This window comes from Theropithecus gelada, chromosome 3 (genome assembly GCF_003255815.1).
Source record: "Theropithecus gelada isolate Dixy chromosome 3, Tgel_1.0, whole genome shotgun sequence".
NCBI classification, from domain to species: Eukaryota; Metazoa; Chordata; class Mammalia; order Primates; family Cercopithecidae; genus Theropithecus; species Theropithecus gelada.
This window is the reverse complement of record NC_037670.1, coordinates 165,928,303-165,951,588: the sequence shown is the minus strand read 5'-3', so window position 1 is coordinate 165,951,588 and position 23,286 is coordinate 165,928,303. Positions and strand designations below refer to the sequence as shown.

Below are 23,286 nucleotides of genomic sequence, written 5' to 3'. Positions count from 1 at the left end.
TACTACAAGAAGAGTGAGTTGCATTCTTGAGTTACATGAGAAAATAATGCAATTAAAGATGTACTGGGTTATAACGGTAGATTGAAAAAAAATGTTTCTGGCATTTCTTCCTCCTAAACCAAGCCAGACTACAGTTAAGAGATTTCTTAGAAAGACAGAAGTCTTCAAGGATGGGGAAAATAGAAAAGGAGACAGGGACGACAACAACAAAAGTCTGCAGGGCTGACGGACGCTGTCTAAAGAGTCAAAATTGGACCTAAAGAGTCAAATCTAAAGTCAGCATCAGACAATCTGAAAACCAACTTGTGGAATCCCCAAAGGGCTCATGAACTGGCACCAACAGGTCCATCTGGATCTGGTCATTAAGCAGAAGAAAGCGAGATAAAACAGGGATTTGGTGGAAGGTATTTCAGATGGATCTAGATTCCTACATCCCCTTGGCCACTCATCGCTGAGGGATTCCTCTCTTCCTTGACTCCTGGGATCAGGGTGCGAGGGGGTCCTAAAACACAGTCTTTAGGTTTGGAGATCAACAGGTGAGGGTCGGCCAGCACAGCTGAGGGTCAGGGTATTGTACTGAAGTTCACTACGGCACCCTGATGGAGTTACGGACTGTGTGCATATGGATGTTGAGTTTTAGCCCTGATCCCAGCTCTCTTCTACTAGGCTCTCAGACCTGGCTTCCAGGGCTGTGCCCTCCAGCCTAGAGACTGGGAGACGACTTTCTGGGGATGACCAGCACAGAGGAAAGACCTACGGACACCAGCAGTGCCCCAGAAGCCTCCCCTCAGGCGCCTGTTGAAGTGAAGCCCCAGTTGAACTGGGGTTCATTCTGTGCTCCAGGCACTTTTCAATATGAGCAGACAAGTAACCATCTCCATACAGCTGAGAAGAGCCCAGGAATGGGGAGGAAAACAACTTGCGGAAACAAGTTACAGGGAGAAGAAAAAAATTTTCAAAATTATTTTTGATATCCCCAGAGAGACAAGAGAAGAAAGCTATTGCCTCTGTGAAACGAAAACAGAATACTATTTAAAAAGAACTAAATGGGGAACAAAAAGAATACCTGCAATAAAATAATGGGACCAAAATCTATGAAACTGATATACTCAATTCTAACTTATGTATTCATAGTCCTGCCATGTTCCAAAAAAGACTTAAGGAGGCTTACAAAATGCACACAGTAGAGTGGGATAAAAATAGTGATGCAGGGCCGGGTGCGGTGGCTCATGCCTGTAATCCCAGCATGTTGGGAGGCCGAGGCGGGCGATCACCTGAAGTCAAGCATTCAAGACCAGCCTGGCCAATGTGGCAAAACCCCATCTCTACTAAAACTACAAAATTAGCCGGGCATGGTGGCATGCCCCTGTAATCCTAGCTACTCGGGAGGCTGAGGCAGGGAGAATCACTTGAACCCAGGAGGCGGAGGTTGCAGTGAGCCCATATCGTGCCACTGCACTCCAGCTTGGTGACAGAGCAAGACTCTGTCAAAAAAAAACAAAAAACAAAAACAAACAAACAAACAAAAAAAGATGCAATGAAGGAGAGGAAAAGAAAGAAAAGGAAGATGAAGCCAGATATCACATTTACACACAAAACTTGGCCCATGAGGTCCTCAGGAAGGTTATTCTATCCCATATTTGCACTTAAAGGCATTAGACATTATTTCCATTAATTAAAAACTCTTTGTTGCTTTTTATTTGCACTTGAGTAGGTCCCGGCTGCCTCTCTGCCCGAGGAAAGGCCTGTACATGTATTCCTGCCCATCCTCGTTAACCTATGTGTCAATCTCCTCTCTTTAAGGGTAAGAAACTGCCTTTTTATTTCTTTGTGATTGCTAACTGTGCCCACAGCAGTATTTGTACTCAGGAACATATATAGCTTGTATTTCTTTCCCCATCTCTTCCTGCCTTTTTAGAAAAGAAAAAGAAAAGAAGAAGGAGGAAACCCTAACTCTGAGGCCTTGGAAAAATATGATGTGGAGCTGGCCTAAGAATAATCCCCTTGGAAAGAGCCCAGAATGGTGAGTTTGACTCTGCCGGTAAAGGCCAAGCTAGAGAAAAATCTCCTCACGAATCATGTCGGGCTTGAGTCCATCATCTGTATTCCATGACCCTAACGTTTAACATTCTAAGTTTTGAAATGAGAAAGGTGCATTTATGCTTTGTTGAACTGAGCTCAGGGTGGTGGAAAGGAGTGGGCAGAGGGAGGTTGATAATGAGGGAAGGTGGAGGAGGAAAGGCGAGGAGAACCATTAAATAGAACCAGAAAAAGCTGTTCTCCCTCACGGAAAAATTTTGATTTTGAAGTTTACACTCCTATTAACATTTAAATGGATAGGTATTGCTTGCAACTGTACACAGGAAACCAGGACATCTGCATTTAAATAAACACCACTTAGAGAAAGAAAATATATGGGCTGAATGTCTTTCTATGTGTTCTTTAAAGACCTTGCACAAATAATGATGATGATTGGAATTTTTTTTTCATGAAAAAAGCAGAAATGGTGAGGGTAAGTATGTGTTAGACCTTGTTGCGATGGTAATGACTGGGGCTAGAGAAAGAAGCACACCAATGCTATTGGATTCATGGCCCCAGCAGCCAGTGCCTGTAGTGCTGCACTGCAGCTGGAGGCCAGCAGGGCCATGGTCCTCTGATGGACACATGGGCACCTCTTGAGGAGATTTGCTGGAAACTCTCCCTTCTGCATAATGGGAGCACACAGTCTGGGTTACAAGGCAGGAGGGTGTTAGCCGCCCTGAGAGCTGGACATTCATTCACAAATTAATCAAGCCCTTAAAAATCAAGGTCACAGGAATTGAAGGGCACAGCAGAATGGTGAGGGCAGAACTCAAGTGTTTTTGCCCCAAAGGATCAGTTGGTCTGGGAAGTAAGAAGTGGAAAGAGAGAGAGAGAGAGAATCTGCAATGAACCTGCTAGCCACGGGATCAACCAGGACAAGCTAATTCAAAGGAGAGGGAAGATTCCAGGGCCCAATTACTGCACAGCGACCACCTCTGAAGGAAGTGGGGGTTTTAATTCTGGGGAGCCATATAGAGATGCGACTGGCAGGATTAGGAGAAATCAGGCTGTTCCCATTCAAATCCTGGCTCTTCCACAGCCAGGGCGGTGGGAACTCAAGCAAATTAGTCCCCCTCTCTGCATCTGTTTCCACATCTGTAAATGAAGGTTATGACAATACCTACTTCAAAGAGCTGTTAAGAGGATTAAATAAGTAAATATGTGTAAACTGCTTAGAATAGTACCTGGCACAATGCTAGAGCTATATAACTGTAAATAGAAATAGAAGTCACCTAAATTAAAGCAATTCTCATTTTTTCATGCACTACGACATCCCTTGAATTTGCCATACATGAGCACATAAGGCGCCGTGTAACACGTTGGGATATGCCCCTAATTAAGGATTTGGGACCCAGAGAAAGCAGAGTTCTGGAAGCTGTTCTTATGCTTTTCAGGCACCTGGAGAGGCCAAGGTGAAGGTATTACTTCTTAATTTATTAATACTGAGTTGCATCCACCCCAGGGGGCTGGTGCTGCCTATCCTCCGAGGACCAAAACAGCTGGAGGCTAAAACAGTTAATAGCAGAGGCGCCTGTGGCTATAGAGGCTGTTGAACCCTGGGCTCTGACAGTAAGCACTGCACTGACCTGGAAGGAAAAGACATGGGACAGGACTGAGACTCTGCTGGGAAAGCATCAATGATTTAGTTAAGAAGAACTAAAACAGCGAATTCCGTAATGGGAGGTTTTGCCTATGACTTTCTTCTAGGGTGTAAGTTGGTTCAGCATCATAATGTAGTTATATATTTTTCATTTTTTTAATTGACAGGTAACATTTTATGTTTTTATCATGTACAACATGGTGTTCTGAAGTACATATACACAATGGAATGGTTAAATCTAGCTCATTAACAAATGAACTCACACAGTTATCTCTTTTATGGGAGGAGCACATAACATCTACTCTTTACATATTTTTCAAGAATACAATATATCACCATTAACAATAGTCACCTTATTGTACAACAGATCTCTTGAAATTTACTTCCCCTATCTAACTGTAATTATGTATCCTTTGACCAACATCTCCCCACACCCTCCTAACCTCTAACCACACCAGCCTCTGGTAACCACTGTTCTATTCACTACTTCTATGTGATCAACTTTTTAGATTCCACATATGAGTGAGATCATGCAGTACTTGTGTTTCTGTGCCTGGCTTAACATAGTGTCCTCCAGGTTCATCTGTGTTGTTGCAAATGGCAGGATTTCATTCTTTTTTATGGCTGAATAACATTCTAGTGTGTGTGTGTATGTGTGTGTGTGTGTGTATACATAACATTTTCTTTATCCATTCATCCATTGATGGACACTCAGGTGATATGATTCCATGTCTTAGCTATTGTGAATAATCTGAATGAGCATGAAAGTGCAGCTATCTCGTTAACATACTGATTTCAATTTCTTTGGGTATATAGTCAGTAGTGGAATTGCTGGATTGTATGGCAGTTCTATTTTTAATTTTTTGAGGAACCTCCATAAGGTTTTCCATAATGGTTATACTAATTTCAATCCCACCAAGAGTGTATAAGGGTTCCCTTTCTCCATTTTCAGTACTTGTTATCCTTTGTCTTTTTTATAGGAGCCATTCTAACTGAGGTGAGATGGTATCTCATTGTGGTTTTGTTACCAGCAGTGAATCCAGTGGGTCTACAGTAAACTCAATCCTTGCCTCCTTGGAGGAAAGAATTCAGCTGAGGGGCAGAAGTAGGTTTAAGGCAGAGGAAGAGACCAAGGCAAGTTTTAGAACAGGAGTGAGAGTTTAGTGAAAAGTTTTATAGCAGGGGCGAAAGAAAGCAAAGTACATTTGGAAGAGGGCCTAGCGGGCAACTTGAGAGATCCAAGTGCCCTGCTTGGCGCTTGACGTGGGGTTTTATACATTGGCATGGTTCCAGGGTTTCCATTTCTCCCCCGCCTTGATTTTTTCCCTTGGACCAGTTGTCCACACACGCGGTGGCCTGACAGCACTTGGGAGGGGCTGCACACAGTGTGTTTACTAAAGTTGTGCACATCTTCACTTGAGGCATTTTTCCCTTACCCAGTCTAGCATTTTTAGAGGAAGGTCATACACCAGTTAAATGCTGCCATTTTGCCTCTTAGTATGAATGCTTGAGTCTGCTCACCCAACTCCTGAGATCTTATTGGGAAGCTGCTGTTCACCAGCTTCAGCTGTTTTCTTTCTTTCTTTCTTTCTTTTTTTTTTTGAGGTGGAGTCTCGCTTTTGTTGCCCAGGCTGGAGTGCAACAGCGCAATCTCGGCTCATCACAACCTCCGCCTCCCAGATTCAAGCAATTCTCCTGCCTCAGCCTCCCAAGTAGCTGGGATAACAGGCATGTGCCACCACACCCGGCTATTTTTTTTTTTTTTTTTGTATTTTTTGTATTTTTAGTAGAGACAGGGTTTCTCCACGTTGGTCAGGCTAGGTGTTTCCTGTCTATTGGGAGACTGTCTTTCCCTGGCATCAGCTATGACCAATTATTATTTAACAACTGACCATCACCTGATGGTCACCTGGCATTCATAGGGAGCCCTATCCTGTCCTGGTCATGTCTGCCTAACTGCCTATTCTAACAGTTTTAATTTGCATTTCCCTGATGATTAGTGATACTGAGCATTTTTGTATATACCTGTTAGCCATCTGTATGTCTTCTTTTGAGAAATGTCTATTCAAAGCTTTTGCCCATTTTTAAATCGAATTATTTGTTCGTTTTATTATTGGGTTGAGTTTCTTATATATTTTGGATATTAATCCCTTGTCAGATAATATAGTTTGTAGCTATTTTCTCCTATTCTGCAGATTGTTACTTCACTCTGTTAATGGTTTCCTTTGCTGTACACAAGCTTTTTAGTTTGTTCCCGTTTGTCTATTTTTGCTTTTGTTGCCTGTGCTTTTGAGGTCTTACATTAAAAAAAAAAAATCCTTGCCCAGACCAATGTCATGAAACATTTCCCCTGTTTTCCTCCAGTAGTTTCATAGTTTCAAGGCCTATGTTTAAGTCTTTAATCCATTTTGACTTAGTTTTTGAATATAGTGAGAGATAAGTTTCTAATTTAATTCTGCTGCATATAGATATTCAGTTTCCCCAACACCATTTACTGAAGAGACTGTCTTTTCCCCAGTCTTTTCCCCATTGGGTGTTCTTGACACCTTTGTTGAAAATCAGTTGGCTGTAAATGTGTAGATTTATTTCTGGACTCTTTATTCTGTTCCGTTGGTCTAGTTTTATGCCAGTACCATGCTGTTTTGATTACTATAGTTTTGTAGTATATTTTGAATTCAGGAAGTACGACATCTCCAGCTTGCCTCTATTTGCTCAGGATTGTTTTGACTATTTGGGGTCTTCTGTCATTCCATACAAATTTTTGAATTGATTTTTGTATTTCTGTGAAGAATGTCTTTGGTATTTTGATAGAGGATTGAATTATATAGATTGCTTTGGGTAGGTATGAATATTTTAACAATATAAATTATTCCAATCCATGAACATGGAATATCTTTCCATTATTAGTGTCTTCTTCAATTTATTTTATCAGTGTTTTATAGTTTTCGTTATAGAGATCTTTCACCCCTTTGGGTAAAGTACTCTTAGGTGTTTAAATTTTTTGTAGCTACTGTACTGTACTTGATTTCTTTTTCAAATAGTTTACTATTAGTGAATAGAAATGCCACTGATTTTTGTATGATTTTGTAATGTGCAACTTTATTAGTTATAATAAATATAGTATTAGTTTATTAGTTGTAATAAATACAGCTTGTTAATGGAATGTTTAGGGTTTTCTATATATATAACTACATAATGTAGTTATACTTAAGAATTATTCTGTCAAAAGATAGTTTTTATGTTTCCATAACAAAGTACATGAGTTGGGGCTTTGATCCCTAAAAGGTCCTTCAGAACTGTCCTCTGCCTCTCCCTGCATCACCATCTTTCTCTAAGCCCCCCATGCTTCAGTCACAACAGCTGCCATTCCCCTCCCTCTTTCCATGATGACACTGTGCTCTCTGCCAACATGGGTCCCCACTGGCTCCATCTGTCAAGTTTCTCATCATTCTTGCAGAGTTCCCTAAAAAGTAAATGTCTCTGGGAAACTTCCATGGTACTTTAATAGACACTTGCATCCAGTCCTTGGGGTTCCTGGAGCAGTTGGTTAATATCACTACCACGTCTTTTTATAATTATTTATGTCTCCCACTCACCAGTAAATTTAAGCTTGTTGAGAGTTGCATTCACGTTTGGTTTGTTTTGTCTTTCTAGTCTCCAGAGCACTGCCTGACATAAGCAGGTGCTCACTAAATATTTATTTGCTAAGGGACATCACCATTCCACTCTGCAACAATTACTAAAACTGTATGCACCATGGCATAGTGCAGGGTCAGGACAGCGGATCCACGTCAGTGACTCAAACATCGTTGCAACTTAAAGCCAGTTTTTCTCTTCTCCAATCTCATTTTTTAAAGCCAGCATTAACTATCACTTAATAATTCAACATAGCTTTTATTGTATACAATGAAAACATCAACACGGGGCCAGATTCCAGATGACACACAGCAATACAGTTTAATGAGCACATATGATAGCCCACAGATTAGGAACCCAACAGACATTTCTGCACTGTCCCTCCCCCAAGTCAGGAAGACATAGTGGGGGAAGGAAGTTTCTGTGCAAACAAGAAGTGGTTTCTGGGTCAGAAGACAGGGTTGACACTTCCTCCCCCTCAGTCCTACCTCTGGATCAGAGAGCTGCTCTAAATAGGGATATTATGTGAGGCTGACATATACAAATCAAATCCATTGTCAAAACAATGAAAGAAAAATTGCAAAATTTGTACTTGGCTGATGAAAGCTAGGTCAGCTGGTAACACAAGTGCCTGGAGGGAAGAAAGAAGGGGGTAAAACGCCGGACCAAGAGACAGAGTCGCAAACCCAAAACTCACAAGAATGGCTCCTTTCTCGCCACTGCTACACTGCTAAGCCAACAGCAGAAAATGCAGAAGGGAAGGATGAAAGGAAACTGCAGCTCAGCCAACCAGGTGTGCTTAGGTAGACCCAGCTTGGAGTCTGGTTCTCTGTCCTCTGGCTGTCTTTACTGATCAAGACAAGCTAGGTTGGTACAATCGGCTACCCCACCCAAAAGAAGCTTCCATTTCTCCTTCCCTATATCACACATCACTGGGAGCTGTGCTGAGTGCAAAGTGCAGGAATTTGGGGTTGCTTGGCAAGAATGTTTCCCCAGAGGGTTACTACAAGACAATTAGAATATGGGAGCTTTAAAACACATGGGTACCCTCCAGGGTGTTAGCCAACCCAGAAAAATGTTGCAGGTGCCTGAGATTTGGCTGATGGCACAGGATTTGAAAAGCCTAGGAAAGGGGAAGATAAATAGGAATTAACACTGATTATGCATTTACTAAGTGCAGGCATGTGTTGAGCAATTTACATAGCACATGTCAATTCATCCTCCCAACGACTATATAAGGTAGTCGCTATTATTCTCATTTGTAGGTTTGGAAATTGAGACAAAGGGATTTTAGTTGGCCAAGGTCACACAGCCAGTAACAGGCAGCTCTGGGAAGGTGTCTGTCTTGGTCTGTCCACGCCCTTTCTATTCCTCAGTGCTTTTCATGATCCATGCCACTTCAAACCCCAGAAGGGTACTGGACATTCAATGAAATGGAATGGAGTGTTATTCAGCTATTAAAAGTATTCTTTTGAAGAATGTCAAGGACATGAGGAAAATTCACAAGAGCATATTAAATGACAAATAACGCACAAGCCTACATTTATGACCCCCATCTGAGTACTGCGGGTGTATCTCTGTGCTGCCATGCATGTCTACCCACGTGGGATAAGCAAAGGAAAAGTACACCAAATGTTAACAGGGAGCCTTTTTTGGGTTGTGATATTTTGGGTTTTGTTTGTTCTTTTCTACAATAAGGATGTGTTACTTTAACAATCAGCTTTTGAGTTATGTGAGAGATGTGAGCTTTATTGTTTTTAAAAAATTCCAAGCACAGCTCCTGAGGCAAGCTGCACTAACTGGAGCTCTGGATGGAAGAGGGGCCTGGACACCAATTTCATCTCCGAAGTATTCTCTTTTAAAAGACATACTGCCACTAAATATTTTCTTTTTACAGTGAAAGCTACAGACCTGCCATGCTCCTCTCTGGCCAACAGTGAGCACGTACTCTCGAGATGTTCACCTTTGGAGGCCTGAGCTTCCTTTACTTGGCAGCTCCAGTGCAGGCCAACACTGGCTGATTGCCAGGAATGAGGAATGGGGCTCTGAGGTGTCATGGCCACCACTGCCTTTTTTGCATGTGATGCTTTCAGTGACGTGTGCCTGGTTCCCTGAGTACCTATTGTCTGAGTATATCTCATACTTTAGTGGCAAGGCACTTTGGGACCATGCCGGAATCTCAGACAAAACTTATACAAATGTTGAGGTCAGGCACGCGGTGGCTCACACCTGTAATCCTGGCACTTTGGGAAGCCAAGGTGGGTGGATCATCTGAGGTCAGGAGTTCAAGCCCAGCCTGACCAACATGGTGAAACCATGTCTTTACTAAAAAAAAAAAAAAGAAAGAAAAAAAATTAGCTGGGCATGGTGGGATGCAGCTGTAATCCCACTTACTTGGGAGGCTAAGGCAGGAGAATCACTTGAACCCAGGAGGTGGAGGTTGCAGTGAGCCGAGATCGTGCCACTGCACTCCAGCCTGCGTGACAGAGCAAGACTCCATTAAAAAAAAAATACCTTATACAAATGTCACTATAGAAATTTTCTTACTCAAATCTGTGCCTTTAACTACTGAGGTCCATGGGAACAAAGCACAGTAATTTGTTTGAACAGCATGACAGCATGGGAAGAACAAACAAACAAATACTGAACTTAAGGCTAGAAGACCAGCATCTGAGTCCTCATTCTGCACATCCTGGTTGGAACGCTTTGTGTATGTCACAACCAAACTCTTAGTTCTGAGCCCTCAAAGCTGAGAACACTAGATGGCAAGCCCCCTCCTCCTCCTCCATATTCTAAAGTTGAAGAGTCTAATATGGTAGCCACCAGCACACGTGGGTGTAGAGCACCTGAATTTATACAGGCTGTAAGTGTAAAATACGTACCAGATGTCAAAGACTCAGCATGACTTTTTGTAAAATATCTCAGTAGTAATTGTTTATATTGATTGCATGTTGATATGAGAATATCTAGATATATTGGATTAAATAAAATATATTATGGGCTGGGCATGGTGGCTCACGCCTGTAATCCCAGCACTTTGGCAGGCCAAGGCAGGCCAGATCACCTGAGGTCAGGAGTTCAAGACCAGCCTGGCCAACATGGCGAAACCCTGTCTCTACTAAAAACATAAAAATTAGCTGGGCACCTGTAATCCCAGCTACTCGGGAGGCTGAGGCAAGAGAATCACTTGAACCTGGGAGGCGGAGGTTACAGTGAGCCAAGATCGTGCCACTGCACTCCAACCTGGGTGACAGAGCGAGACTCCATCGCAAAATAAATAAATAAACAAATAATGAAAATTAATTTTACCTGTTTCTTTTTGTGTCTGGGATGTGGCTAACAGAACATTTTAAGTTACACGTGTGGTTTGCACGATATTTCTATGGGACAGCTCTGTTCTAAAGAGAGGTGTGAGACCTTGTGTAGAGCTTGCTACAAAGTGCCCCAACCTAGTTCTGCAACTCATAGTGCATTCCCCACCTTCAGTTTACATATAACAAGAGACCAGGAGATTGAGGCAGAAGGTTGGTAAGTGACAGTTTCTTACATTTCTATTCTCTCCCTCCCCATGGGAGCTTCCCCACTCCAACCACCAGCACCTCTCAAGCTGGTGGTAGCTGGCTCAAGGACAGAAAAACGTCCTCAAGAGAACCACACAGAGAGCTGTGTGCAGATACTCTAGAGTTTAGAGGACATAGGGGAGGGTGCCTAGCTGTGGCCTGAAACAATGAGGCCAGAGGCTGTTTCATGCACCGGTGGCAACAGAGCCAAGACAGGCTGTGTGTGGGGAAGGATCCAGTGGTTTCTCCATGTGCCAAGTGGATGCCAATGAAGACTAAAGTGCCTCGAAAAGACTCTGTCCTACAGTTTTGTACAATCACGCCAACAAAAATATCTCCATGGTGGGGTAGCACCAGAAATGAGAGGTGAAGGGAGAGCAGAACCAACTCAGCTGGAAGGTGTCCTCCCCACGTCGGGAGACAATCAATGGTGCAACACCAATTCCTGCAAAGCTTTCCCAAAGGAATCCCAAAAGTCCCATACAAGAGAAGGAGAGCCAGCCTTTGGGCCCCACCACATGGAGAGCCCAGAGAGCAATATGACCAGGCAGGTCAGAGCCTTGGCCTTTTACCTGTCCTCCTTTCACCAACCCCAGCCCTGGAGGAACCTGAAGTCATAGGGTTCACAGGGAGCAGGTAGGACTGTAAAAATAAGGAAGCTGAACAGATCTCTTTCCATATTGCAAGTTTCTAAGAAAGTGGCAAGCCCAAGCTGGGAAAGGGAGAAGATGTAAACTAAATATTAATATAAGACTGAGGTTCTGATATTAGATCTGAATCCAATTTTAATACCTACAAATAAAAGTTTATGAATATGTGACAATTTACCCCCAAATCTATGGAGTCTCCGATCGATATCACCTAGGAATGGATATGGCAGCTCAGAAAGGATGGGCTTAAAAGGTTGTAGTGAGAAAAAAAAAAGTTGTAGGTACAGTCTTTTAAATAAATTGTTTACAGATGTCCTTATACAAGTCATATCCGAGACAAGAATGATATAATGATGATGATGGTGATGATGATAGTGATGATGATACAGCTAGCATTTCTGATGTGCTAGGCATGTTCTCAGTATTTTCTGTACATCATCACATGTAAATCCTCCCCCATAATTGATGAGCTTATCATTTCCCTTTTGCCCATGAGATCACGAGGAACTTGCCCCATGCAGGCAGCTTAGAAGCAGCAGAACTAGGGTGAGAATCCTGGTCTGACTCCAAAGCCCATGCTTTTAATCACTGCGCTCCACGGCCTCCTAGAGTCATTGATCGGATGAGATCTGTGAAAGCCCTTTGTAAACTGTAAAGTGCTACCACAAATGCCAGGGATCATTTATGTTCACTGCCATGCTACGAGGCAGAAGAACAAACACAAGGCCCAGCGGGTATGACTGCTGTCATCCAATGTGTATTTTACAGGTGCAGGATATACCAGTCTTTACAAACAACATGGAATGTAAGAGTAGCAACTTATTTTTTTCCCCAAAAAGAAAAATCTTTAAATTCTAAAATTCTAGCAAATTCTGTTTTCTAATTTAGAAGTATGATGGGGAAGGGGCCTAAAGAGTATGTTCTTCCCTCCATCCACATATAAGCAAGGATGTTTTCCAAAGCCCATTGTATAGGACGGCAGGATCAAGCAGTATGGCAGGAAAAATGAGGGTTTAGGGGTAGTGAGGACTAAAGGATACTGGTGGCTGCTGTCCTGGGAACAGGAGATAGTCTCTGACTCCTTCTTCTAGTTCTTACTTTATAGAAGATGCTTAATTTCTGGGTTCACCTGTCTACTTTCTGACGTAGGAATAACATTCCTTGCTACCTGGAAATTGGGGGGTAGACCAGATGACTCTGCCCCAGTAGTTGTGATTCTCAATGCCATGTATGTATGCAATATGCCAGCCTGTCTTTATCTCAAGAGATGGAGCAAAATGTGCAAACTAAGAATGCTATTTAAACAATAATAATACATCACGGAGCCATTTTTGAGGAAGGCTGAGGAACCATAAATCAAACCAAGGATAACAGGTTTGTGTACCTCCCACAAAGCTGGGAGTCATTGTACATGAGGTAACAGAGCCTTCTCCCTTCCCTCCTTCAAAGGCAGTGCTTCCTTCTCTCCACTCGTTCCCTCTCCTGTTAAGGAGATGCTTGTTAGTAACCTGTAAAGAGTGAGTGGGCTCGGTCGACCTCTCCTTTCCCCTGTGCCTTTCTCTGCAGCTCTATTGACTCATTTTTGAAGGCTATGTTGACCCAGGCTTTTTTAGCAGATGGTTAAAACTCATTCAAATAAAGATCTTGCCAAGAAAAGAAACTCCGTAGAAGGAAACTAAAGTCAGTATCTTATCCCTCACTTGAAAAAAAGTTCCAGCAACAGAAATTCCCTCTTCGGGTTCATCCTACATTCATTTATTTATTCATTCAATGTGTGTTTCTCAAGCAGCTGCTGTGTGCAAGAGGTAAAGCAGTGGACCAAACCTAATTACTGGCTCCATTAAACATACTTTCCAGAGAAAGACACAAACTACATGCATATTTATATATATGTGTGTGTGGAGGGGGGAGTGATAAATGCTATGGAGAAAAAATTAAGTAGGTTGGGGGATGAGCTGTAATGAAGCAGATGTAGGAGAGTTGCTATTTAACATACAGAGGTCAAGAAAGCGCTCACAATAAGGTGACATTTAAGGAGACACCTGAGGAAGGGAGGGAATGGATATGTGAATGTCTGGGGGAAGAGTATTCCAGGTAGAGGGAACAGCAGATGCAAAGGCACCGAGGCAGGAGTCTGCTTATCATATTTGATGAATAGGAGAAAGAGGAGATGTTCTATATACTCCTGTGTAATAGGTTTTTTTTTTTTTTTTTTGGTCTCGTAATTATAACATGCTGACTTAGAGCCACATAATCAATCATAGTGATCTGTTAGAAACGAAGATATACTTGCTATAACCAGCTAAGTTCTCTTTCTGGGAATAAATACATGTTCCAATTTTCCATCCTGATGACTAGAGAAGGGGATAGAGATTTTTGCTCAATTAAACTGCTTTTAATGAGGAATTCACTTGGTCACTCACTCACCAGGGACTCCACATGCTATGCTTAGAGCTTGGATTTCATCCAGAAGGCCACGGCGAGCCACTGAAGGAGTCTAAGCTGGGGACGAGCTGGTTAGGTTTTTGTTTTCTCTAGAAAGATGACTATGGCTGCAGAGTGGAGTTCTGACTGGGAGAAAGAAAGTCTTAGAGACAAGACAATCCCTTAAATGACGAAGACCTGCACTATAGCAGAGAATAGGGTTGAGAGGCTGAATTCAGGGGATAGTAAGACAATACAAAAAATTGTTGGACATGGTGGCTCATGCCTGTAATCCCAGCTATTCGGTAGCCTGAGGCAGGATAATCACTTGAACCTGGGAGACGGAGGTTGCAGTGAGGCGAGATTGCGCTACTGCACTCCAGCCTAGGCAACAGAGTGAGACTTTGTCTAAAATAAAGAAATAAATAAAAATAGCATGGGAGGACAAATCTCATAAGAGAAGAGAAATTTGTCAAGTTCAATTCATTAAGTACCTAATACACACCTAACTGGAAATGCCCTTTATGGCACTGGCTGTACAGGTCTAGCACATAGGGGAGCAATTACTACTTGAGATACTGACTTGAAAATCATGTAGTTAAAGCTGTAAGATTGAATGCCTGCTTTCCCAGAGATGGAACATAAAGTGAGAAGAAAAGAAGGGTAAGAACAGAATTTGAATACCGACATTTAAGGGATAAGAAGAAGAGGAGGAGGAGAATGAACACAGATGACCTAAAAGGGTAGGGCATACCTAGCATAAGGGACACCATGGAAGTGAAGAAACGAACAGGTTTCACTGATGGCTAATGCTACTGAGATCAAATAAGACATAAGATCATAAAACCTTCAACAGCAATTTGCTGAGTACCGATTGTGTGCCAGGCATTGTGCTAATGATAGGAAGCACGGTTTCTACTACAGCATGTTTTTTCCTGCGTGACACCTACTAGATTTACAACTAGAAGAGGTCCCTTGTGACCTTGTCAAGGGCTCTTTTAGTGGAAGTCAATTTCACTGGGTTTCTGGGGATGAGTGGGAGGAAGGAAGTGAAAGTCACTCCTAACCAGTATGCTTTCAAGTAGCCTGGCTGGAGAGAAGAGGAGGGAAATGGAGCAGCAGTGAGGGTGGGTGGAACACAGAGTCGGGGAGGACTTTTCTTTTTTATAAATGATGTAAGACTTAAGTATATTTCTACGAAGAGGAGAAAAACATAGCAGAGAGGATGAACCTAGTACCTGGGACTTAACCTTTCCCATGCTCTGAATCTTGTCCACGTCAATATAGCAGACCACAGGCAAACTGAGGGAAGCTCTTCCTGGTTCTGCTTGATAAATGTGGACAGCAGAGTTCAGTGGTAAAAGACACTGCTTCGGGGTCAGACTGTCTGGGCTTGAGCTCTGGATCTACCTCTTACTAGTCATGTGACCTTAATATCATTGGGCCTCAGTTTCCTCAGTTCTGAGAAGGTCTAATGATAGTACCTACCTCATGACATTGTTATGAGAATTATATTTGCATATTACTTAGAGGCTGGCACAAAGTAATTGCTATGTAAGTGCTTGAAAAGGCTTAGAAACAGACACGCAATGTACAGGTACACCCACACAGGCACATTCAGTGGAAGGCACCAGTGGAGAGTGAAACAAGAGAGAACACAGCTTGCTAGGTGGGGGGTAGGGAGAAAAGTGGACGAGTTTACAGGTGAGAGGCACCTTTCCTCTTCCCAAGTCACTCACAGCTCCGCTAGAATCACCCATTCTGTAAGTGCTGATCACGCAGCATCATTGTGGGCAGGACCTCTCACTTAGTGCCCATTCATTGGTTCATTCATTCACTGACTCATTCATTTGTTCATTCACTGAGGTCTATCTCTCAGCCAGGTATTATTCTAGGCACTGAAGAGAAAAAGATGGGTAAGGCACTGGCCCTTCTATCTCGAGAAGGCTGCTGGTCCAGAAAGCCTTGGGGTTCTCTTGTTGGGTTCTTTCCTACTGTCCTCCCACATCTTAGGCAGTCATCCAATTGTTTGGAGAACAGAGGCTGCATTTTTTTCTCCTTTGTGTTTCTCTCAGCATCTAAGACACAGCAGAAGCTCTAAATCTCTGTGGAATGAAGGAATCAGTCTATGCCATTTGGTAGGAGCATGAATGACTAGCAGTCCACAGTGTCTCTCCTGGACAATGAGCTAGCAAGGGAGGAAGGAGCTGACATTTCTTCAGCACTTACTATGTGCCAGGATCCGTCGACAGTACACTGTGCACGGCTCACTTAGAGGCAGATGATGAGAAAGCCTTTTCTATTTGTTTTGTTCAAAAGTGATGCCTAATGGCTTTGCTTTTATGTTTTCAAACGCTTTTCATTTTGCATGGTTTGCTTTCTGTGCTTGAAGCATCTCACGTGACTGGAAACATTTTTCATGCTTCACGTGTAGTCAGTCACTTTTGAATTTTGCCGGCGTTTTGCTGTTGGGTCTTTTGTTAAGTAAATGCTCGTTATGTACTGTGTGTCTGGTTCTACAAGAGACAAGCATCCCCACCCCGTCATCCCCATGTGTGCCAGTCTCTCCCTCTGCCCTCGATGTTGTCTTTGTTCTGCGGCAGGCTATCGAAGCCTGCTTGAATAAGGTGCTCGCTAATGAGGCCAAGGTCATTGGCGGAGACGTGAAAATCCAGAACAAAACGAGAAACATTTGGGCAAAACCTTTTTTTTCAGTTCTCCCAAAGGAAACGGTGTGTTTGATTTCCCTCCAAGTTGGAATAAAACTAAATGGATCGTGGATTTTTTTAAAGTATGATGGGTAAAATATTTAAGGCAAGATGTTTATATATTGATAGCCAGCCTGTTCTGCTCCCCAGATGATTCCAAAAGGAGCAAGAGGCAAGATATTTCTCTGAAACTAGCTCATGGAGTCTTTACACTTCTTGTGTCCTCCTACCCCGTAGCACAAAATAATTCCCAAGTTCAAGATTTATTTTTGCCTTCTGAAGACGTGGTCTGTGTCACTGGAAAAGGAAAAAGGGTCAGGGCCTTCTGTGCTTGTAGGATTTGGATGTAGAGGTGGTGGGAATGTCTCCGGACTCGGGACCGCACCTCCAATGTCTGTGACTAGGACGGACTCACTGGTGTGTCCTCCACGTGTTCTTGAGGAAGTTAACAAGGCTAAACAAGGAACTCACGGTCCTGCCTGCTCAGAAGACTCAGCACAAGAGAACACACAGCAAGACACAAGGTTTTGGAACTGGGAGGAAGTGGAAAACTGGCTCCTTCTGGCTCTCAGATCTTATGACTCAACAAAGAATTTAAAAAGAATATTCTCCCTGTTGAAAGGTGAGAGTTTACATTTATATAAGCTTATAATATTACATTGTGCTTTAGCTTCATTCATATATGTTTGTCACTTACATGAATCAGAAGTGCATTTCTATGAATCTTATGTGTATCACATCCCATCAGTGGTGCTGATCTTTCTCCTGGGTTTCTGATCCACATCTCTCACAGCTGATTGGACATGTTGAGTTGAGTGGTCTTCCTGTGCCTCTAATTCAGAACTTCTAAAACCCAGTTTCTCATCTTCACTGGCAAAGGACACCTCCCCTATCGATGCCAATGGCATCACCATCCTCACAATCTGTCTGTCCCCCAAATCTCAGGGACATTTTGAGTCTCATTCCTTTCATCCCTGGATTTCTGATCGGTTGCCGAGTTCACCTGATTTTGCCTCCATGGTAACTAGTGTATGCAGCTCCTCCTCTCGGCCCCTGGAGACGCTGCCTCTGCTCTGATTCTGCCCTTCTTCCCTTGAACCCAGGCAGCTCAGTGTAGTCAAGTGAGCCTGAGCTTCAGTTTTCAGTTTAACACTGTCTCTGTCGCTTTCTGCCGTGTGACTTTCAACAGGCCTCAATTTTGCCATCTGTATGGACAGGCGGCAAAATGAGAAAGTTTACATGAAATGCTGTCTGGCCATCAGCAGGAGCTCAGTGAGCACTGGTCTTCTTCCCTCTTGCAGATCCACTCCCCAGAATCTGTCTTTCCAGGGTTTCTCTGCTCCAATTCATTTTGTGTCCTATTGCCAGATGACTTCTCCTAAAGCCAACCTCATTCTCTCTCCTCCGTGCTCAAGCCTTGTGGCTTCCCACTGTCTGTCAGGGTGAAGTGCACACCAAAGGCCTAGGTTTTAGGCCCTTCCCGTGTGACCCTCCTCACCAGCACAATCTCCTTTGTCTCTTCCCTCCTTCACAAACTCAGCGCCATGGCCAACTAGGCAGCTGGCTCACCCTTCTCTATGCCCTGCTGTCCCCAGCCTTTGCTGACGCCGGAGAGAAGGCACTTCCTCTCCAGCCTTGCAGCCTTCTAGCTCAGCATGACCGTTAGCTCTCAGAAAGATACACTCATCTTCTAATGACATGAAAATGATCAATTGAGCTTGATTTGTAGCAAATAATAGAATAAATAATAACGCATATAATTGACCCCACTTTTGGAACTCTGCAGGGATCATTTAATTTCTCAAAGTTAGATAATGTTTATGTGAAGCAGATGCTACTGCTAAATATATAAATACACATTTATAATAACTTAGTGTATCTGTGGGTACGTGAGTATAGATAGGCAGAGAGATGCTTAGAGAAGATGGAGATAGATGTAAGCTAGACCCTAGCTTTCTATATAAACATTTACATCTTTCTATCTAGCAAATTAGTTTGAGAAGGAAAAGTCATTTGCAGATCCTCTCTAGTGAAGTATTAATTTCCAAGTGTTATGGGCTGACCAACTATATCATTTTATGTAAGAAGCATATTGCAGACATTAAATACCCTATTGTGAAGACTGAAAACGACCTAAACTATTCCAACAATTGGGATATGGTTATAGAAATTATGATACTCACATTATGAACTATTATATAGCCATAAAAATGATGTTTTTGGAGAAATTAAGTGATGTTGGAAAAAACTAGACATGAAATTGTATGTTTTATCTGCTCCTGGATATGTAATTATAATGATGATAAACACTAATGATAATAATAAGCAAGAAAAAAAGACCAAAAGGAAATATACCAAAGGTTAATAGTGGGAGAAGAGAATTTCCAATGATTTTTTTATTCTTCTTTATCATTTTCTGTGGTTTCTAAATTCCCCACAATAATAAGTATGTGTTGCTCTTACATCAAAGAGGAAAATACTTAAAGCATCATTTAAGAACAAACACAGAAACAAACAAATGTCCTTGAGCTCAGATAAGGAATATAAAGATAGAGGAAGTTCAAACAGTTCTTTTCAGCATCGTCTACCCAGAAGTTGTCCTTCCATGGAGGCATCTGGATTCCACAAAGAAAGTTTACTCATCAGCAGCTTCTGTGAACCAAACGCTATCAGCAGCTGCCTGCTAAATACTCTCAGTGACTTGACTTAGAGGAAGATGACCCAAGAATGCGAGAAAAAAGGGTCCGAGATCTTGCAAAAGAACAGAGCATTTTTTTCTACAACATCTCTGTCCGTGATTGACAACACATACAGGCAGAAGTCTTTTTAATTTTATTTTGCTTTTCCTTAAGACCTTTAAGGCTGTTATGCCATTTGTCCATGAGGCAATCTTTGAGTAGGTCTCTTTCAAGAATTGGAATATACACAGGAATCTCTAAAAGAAGTATCAATGTGACTCACAACAATTACACATTTACAGATACATGTTGGGATTGGGGGAAGAAAAAAATTGTGATTTGGAATCAGTTTTCTATAGAAAAGTAGAAAAAGGAAATGCACATACCCTAAACAATGCATCCGCTGTAAAATCCTGAATGTCAGGCAGAGGATGGGGGTGGCATACAATTGCTTTACACATGGCACTGTGAGTGGCACACAGAAGGGCTCGGGTAACATTCATGGTTGGTGGACCAACGCTTTTCATAACATGAAAGATCATAATGACACTGCGGGAGAGCACAATCAACTGTGCTTCTCTGTGACATCATGAAGCTGAGCATTCTTCCAAAGGTCTAAAGAAGAGCAAAAGACTTCGCCAGTTACAGTGATGCTGTTAAATTAAAACTGGAAATTGAGACTCTTGACACCCGAAAGTGTCTGAAGTCAGACTGCTGGGTGTGAGCATTGGCTCTTGTCAGACTGGTTATCTCTATGCCTCAGTTTCCCCCTCTGTAAAATGGGATTAATAGCAGTGCCTCCCCTCAGAATGTGAGGGTTGAGGGGCTCATACATGGCACGTACTATTTGCTCCACAAAGGTGATCTATGTGGGGCACTGAGCACTGGGTGAACCTCACTCCCCCGAGCTCCACTGAGCACTGCATATCACTGGCAAAGCCATTTTCTTTTCCTTCCCTCATCTGAATCTATCCAAACACTCTCTAGCAAATGGCTCAGATCAAATAAAACTCAACATTTTGCAGAATCTAAATGTATAAGTGGATTTATTTTATTTTATTTTTATGGTCAATAAACAACATGAATCGTGTTGTCAACCAATTCACTATGCTGCAACTCTCTTGGGCCCACGATCCCAAGGCAGAAACCTAAAGGATGGTCATGCTGCTTCTCTTCTGAACTTGCCTTCACTCTAAAGCCCAGATCACCTTTAGAGCAGGCTCTTGAACAATTTACATCTGGATGAGGTTGAATCAGAATATTCAAACGTTGGTTAGATTTTACACTTCTTTCCTGCACTCCTCCACTCTCATCCTAGGATCTTGCGTTGTGTCTTGTTTTATAAGAATGATAACATTGATTCAGCACTCACCATGTGTTGAATAAAACACTGTTCTAGGGACTCTCCATTTAACTTGTTTAATTGTCATAACGACTTTATGTTTCAGAGATGGCATGGAGGGACACCCTGCCCAATGTAGTCACTTCTTACTGAACAATGACAAGCTGACCCAGTCAGATGTTCTTTGGGGATATAGGACTATGAAGGGCATACTGAAAGGGCAGCTTACTCAAGCTCAGCCTGAAACCCAGACAACACTTAGTCACAGTTTCTGCAGAGTCCAGACTGGGAAGCCCTGGGACCCAGGGAGAACACTGCTTCCCTGCATCCTTCATTCCCTCGCATCCTTGCAGCAAAAGCCTGTCACCAAAGATAAGCCAGAGCTGCCTCCTCCCAGTAACCTGAAAGAGACTCACCAATAAAACCCACAAGAATCAAAAGATGCTGAATTCCTTAGGTTCAGCAGCTTGTCAACCTATTTGTAAGAAAAATGTCAACCGTTTTAAATGAAATTCAATTAGAGAGTTTGCGCTTATTGTTTTATTCCAGGCTGAGCACTCTGCCTCCCACACCATCTCCATAAATGTGCTGAATGGGTGAGTTGAGTTATACTTTTAAATTGAATGCACCAAACAAACACGATGATTTTTGTGAACAACCCAAATTATACATAATCCATTTTTTTATATCCTAAAGCTAAGAGAATGACTTTGAGTCAATAAAGGGAGCTTTTAAAAAGTTATTTTTACATTTTTTGCTTTTTAAAAAATGCTCATTTGGGGCTTTAAAAATGCTTTCATGGTGGTTCCTTCCTCCCCCTTTAAAAATTTTGTTTATACATAACATAAAATTTACCGTTTTAACCATTAAAAAATATACAGTTTGGTGGCATGAAATACATTCATACTGTTGTGCAACCATCACCACCACCCATCTCCAGAACTGTTCATCTTCCCGAACTAAAATTCTGTCCCCGTTAGGCATTAACTCTCCGTCTTCTCCTCAGCTCCTGGCCTCCACCATTCTAACTTCTTTTTTAATTTTTTTTTTTTTTTTATTCAAGTAAAATGGCATCCATCATGAACACCATTCTAATTTCTCCATGCATTCGACCACTCATAGACCTTCAATGCGTGGAACCATACAACATGTGTTCTTTTGTATCTGATTCATTTTACTTAGCATGTTTTCCAAGTTCATCTATGTTGTAGCACGCATCAGAATTTCATGCCTTTTAAAACACTGCAGTACAATTGATCATCTTCATCATTTTCAGGTGTACAATCCAGTGCCCGTGGAGGTCCACTTTTAATATGATTGTCATGGCAACAGCAACAAGCGGTTACATGATATACACAGTCCTCTCAACTTTTCAAAGTTCTTTCAGAGTTCATGCCAGAAAAAGGTGAGGAGGTTTGGGTTAGGACCTGGCTCTGCTGAGGACTTAATAAGTCACTGCACCTCTGAGCCTGTGATTCCTAGGTCTCGGGTGACAGGTACTAGGCCAGAGGATGTGGGTGGATTATTACAACACATTGCCCTGACTTGGTTTAAAGAAAAAACAAAAGAAGAAGGAAGGAAGGAAGGAAGGAAGGAAGGAACAAAGGAAGGAAGGAACAAAGGAAGGAAGGAAGGAAGGAAAAAGAAAGAAAGAATGAAAGGGAAGGAAGGGAAGGAAGGAAAGGAAGGAAAAGAAGGAAAGAAAACGCCCAATGACACGGTCTCAAGGGAAGTAGCGAAAGTGATAACAAAAGGCAGAGCTTGGAGTCCTGACTTGTGAAGGCATCTGTTCAGGGGGTTTTGTTGGGTGGAATTTGTTACATCTGCATTAGCAAAGCAGTGCTCCTCTAGGCTGGCAGCTGCGATGTTGAGAGGCTCATTACGCAGACCCAGACGCCCCGCTGAAGTCCATGAAGGCATGCCAAGTCAAAGCAAAGTGCTGGGAATAGAAACACATGCCCCTTTTTACACTGGGGAGAAATCGGGAAATTTTCCAGAAAACAGGCAATGGGGATGTTGAGATAGGAAGGCAGGCACAGAGAAAGGATATGCAAGGCAGGTGGAGGTGGAGGAGGCAGGCAGTCCATGGCCTGGTGGCTGCTGAGCCCAGGGCTGAGCAAAGACAAAGGGATGGCTCCAAGATACACATGTCACCCGGGCTCAGCAGAGGAGAGAGGCTGCAACTCAAAACCCAAGGAAGAAAGGGTGAGTTTGAAAGGAGTTGAGAGCTGGAATCCCACATTGTGTTAATTAACAGAATTGTGATTTGCCAATGAACGCCCAGCAGGGACAATCATCTGCTTGATAGAGGGGCCCAGCTTTCCTGATGGAATCTCAAGTGCATGAGCCATGAAATTACTTCTAAAAAAAAAAAAAAAAAAGACAAAGACAGTCAAAAAGGACAAGCACTTGTGTTTGCGTACGGGAGGAACTCTTGCTGTTCTCTTTCTTGAAGAAAGCAGGCTAATTACAGAGACCAGAGATGAAACAAAAATATTCAACTATATCATCTCTCCCAGGAAAGGAAAGGATGCCAACTAAAATAAATTAATAAAAATACCAAACATGTGTGGAGCACTTACAATACACTTGGTGGCATTTTACTT

The 23,286-nt window shown here is 42.5% G+C and overlaps 1 protein-coding gene and 1 long non-coding RNA gene across 2 annotated transcripts in view; one reads left to right on the top strand and one right to left on the bottom strand.

Moving 5' to 3' along the window:
• The window catches only part of TMEM178B (transmembrane protein 178B), a 397,583-nt gene that overhangs the window by 37,838 nt on the left and 336,459 nt on the right, over positions 1–23,286 (bottom strand). The window lies entirely within an intron of this gene.
• LOC112620911 lies at positions 16,896–20,362 on the top strand. Its single transcript, XR_003118616.1, has 2 exons — positions 16,896–17,282; positions 17,850–20,362. It is a non-coding gene; the product is annotated as an uncharacterized LOC112620911 (long non-coding RNA).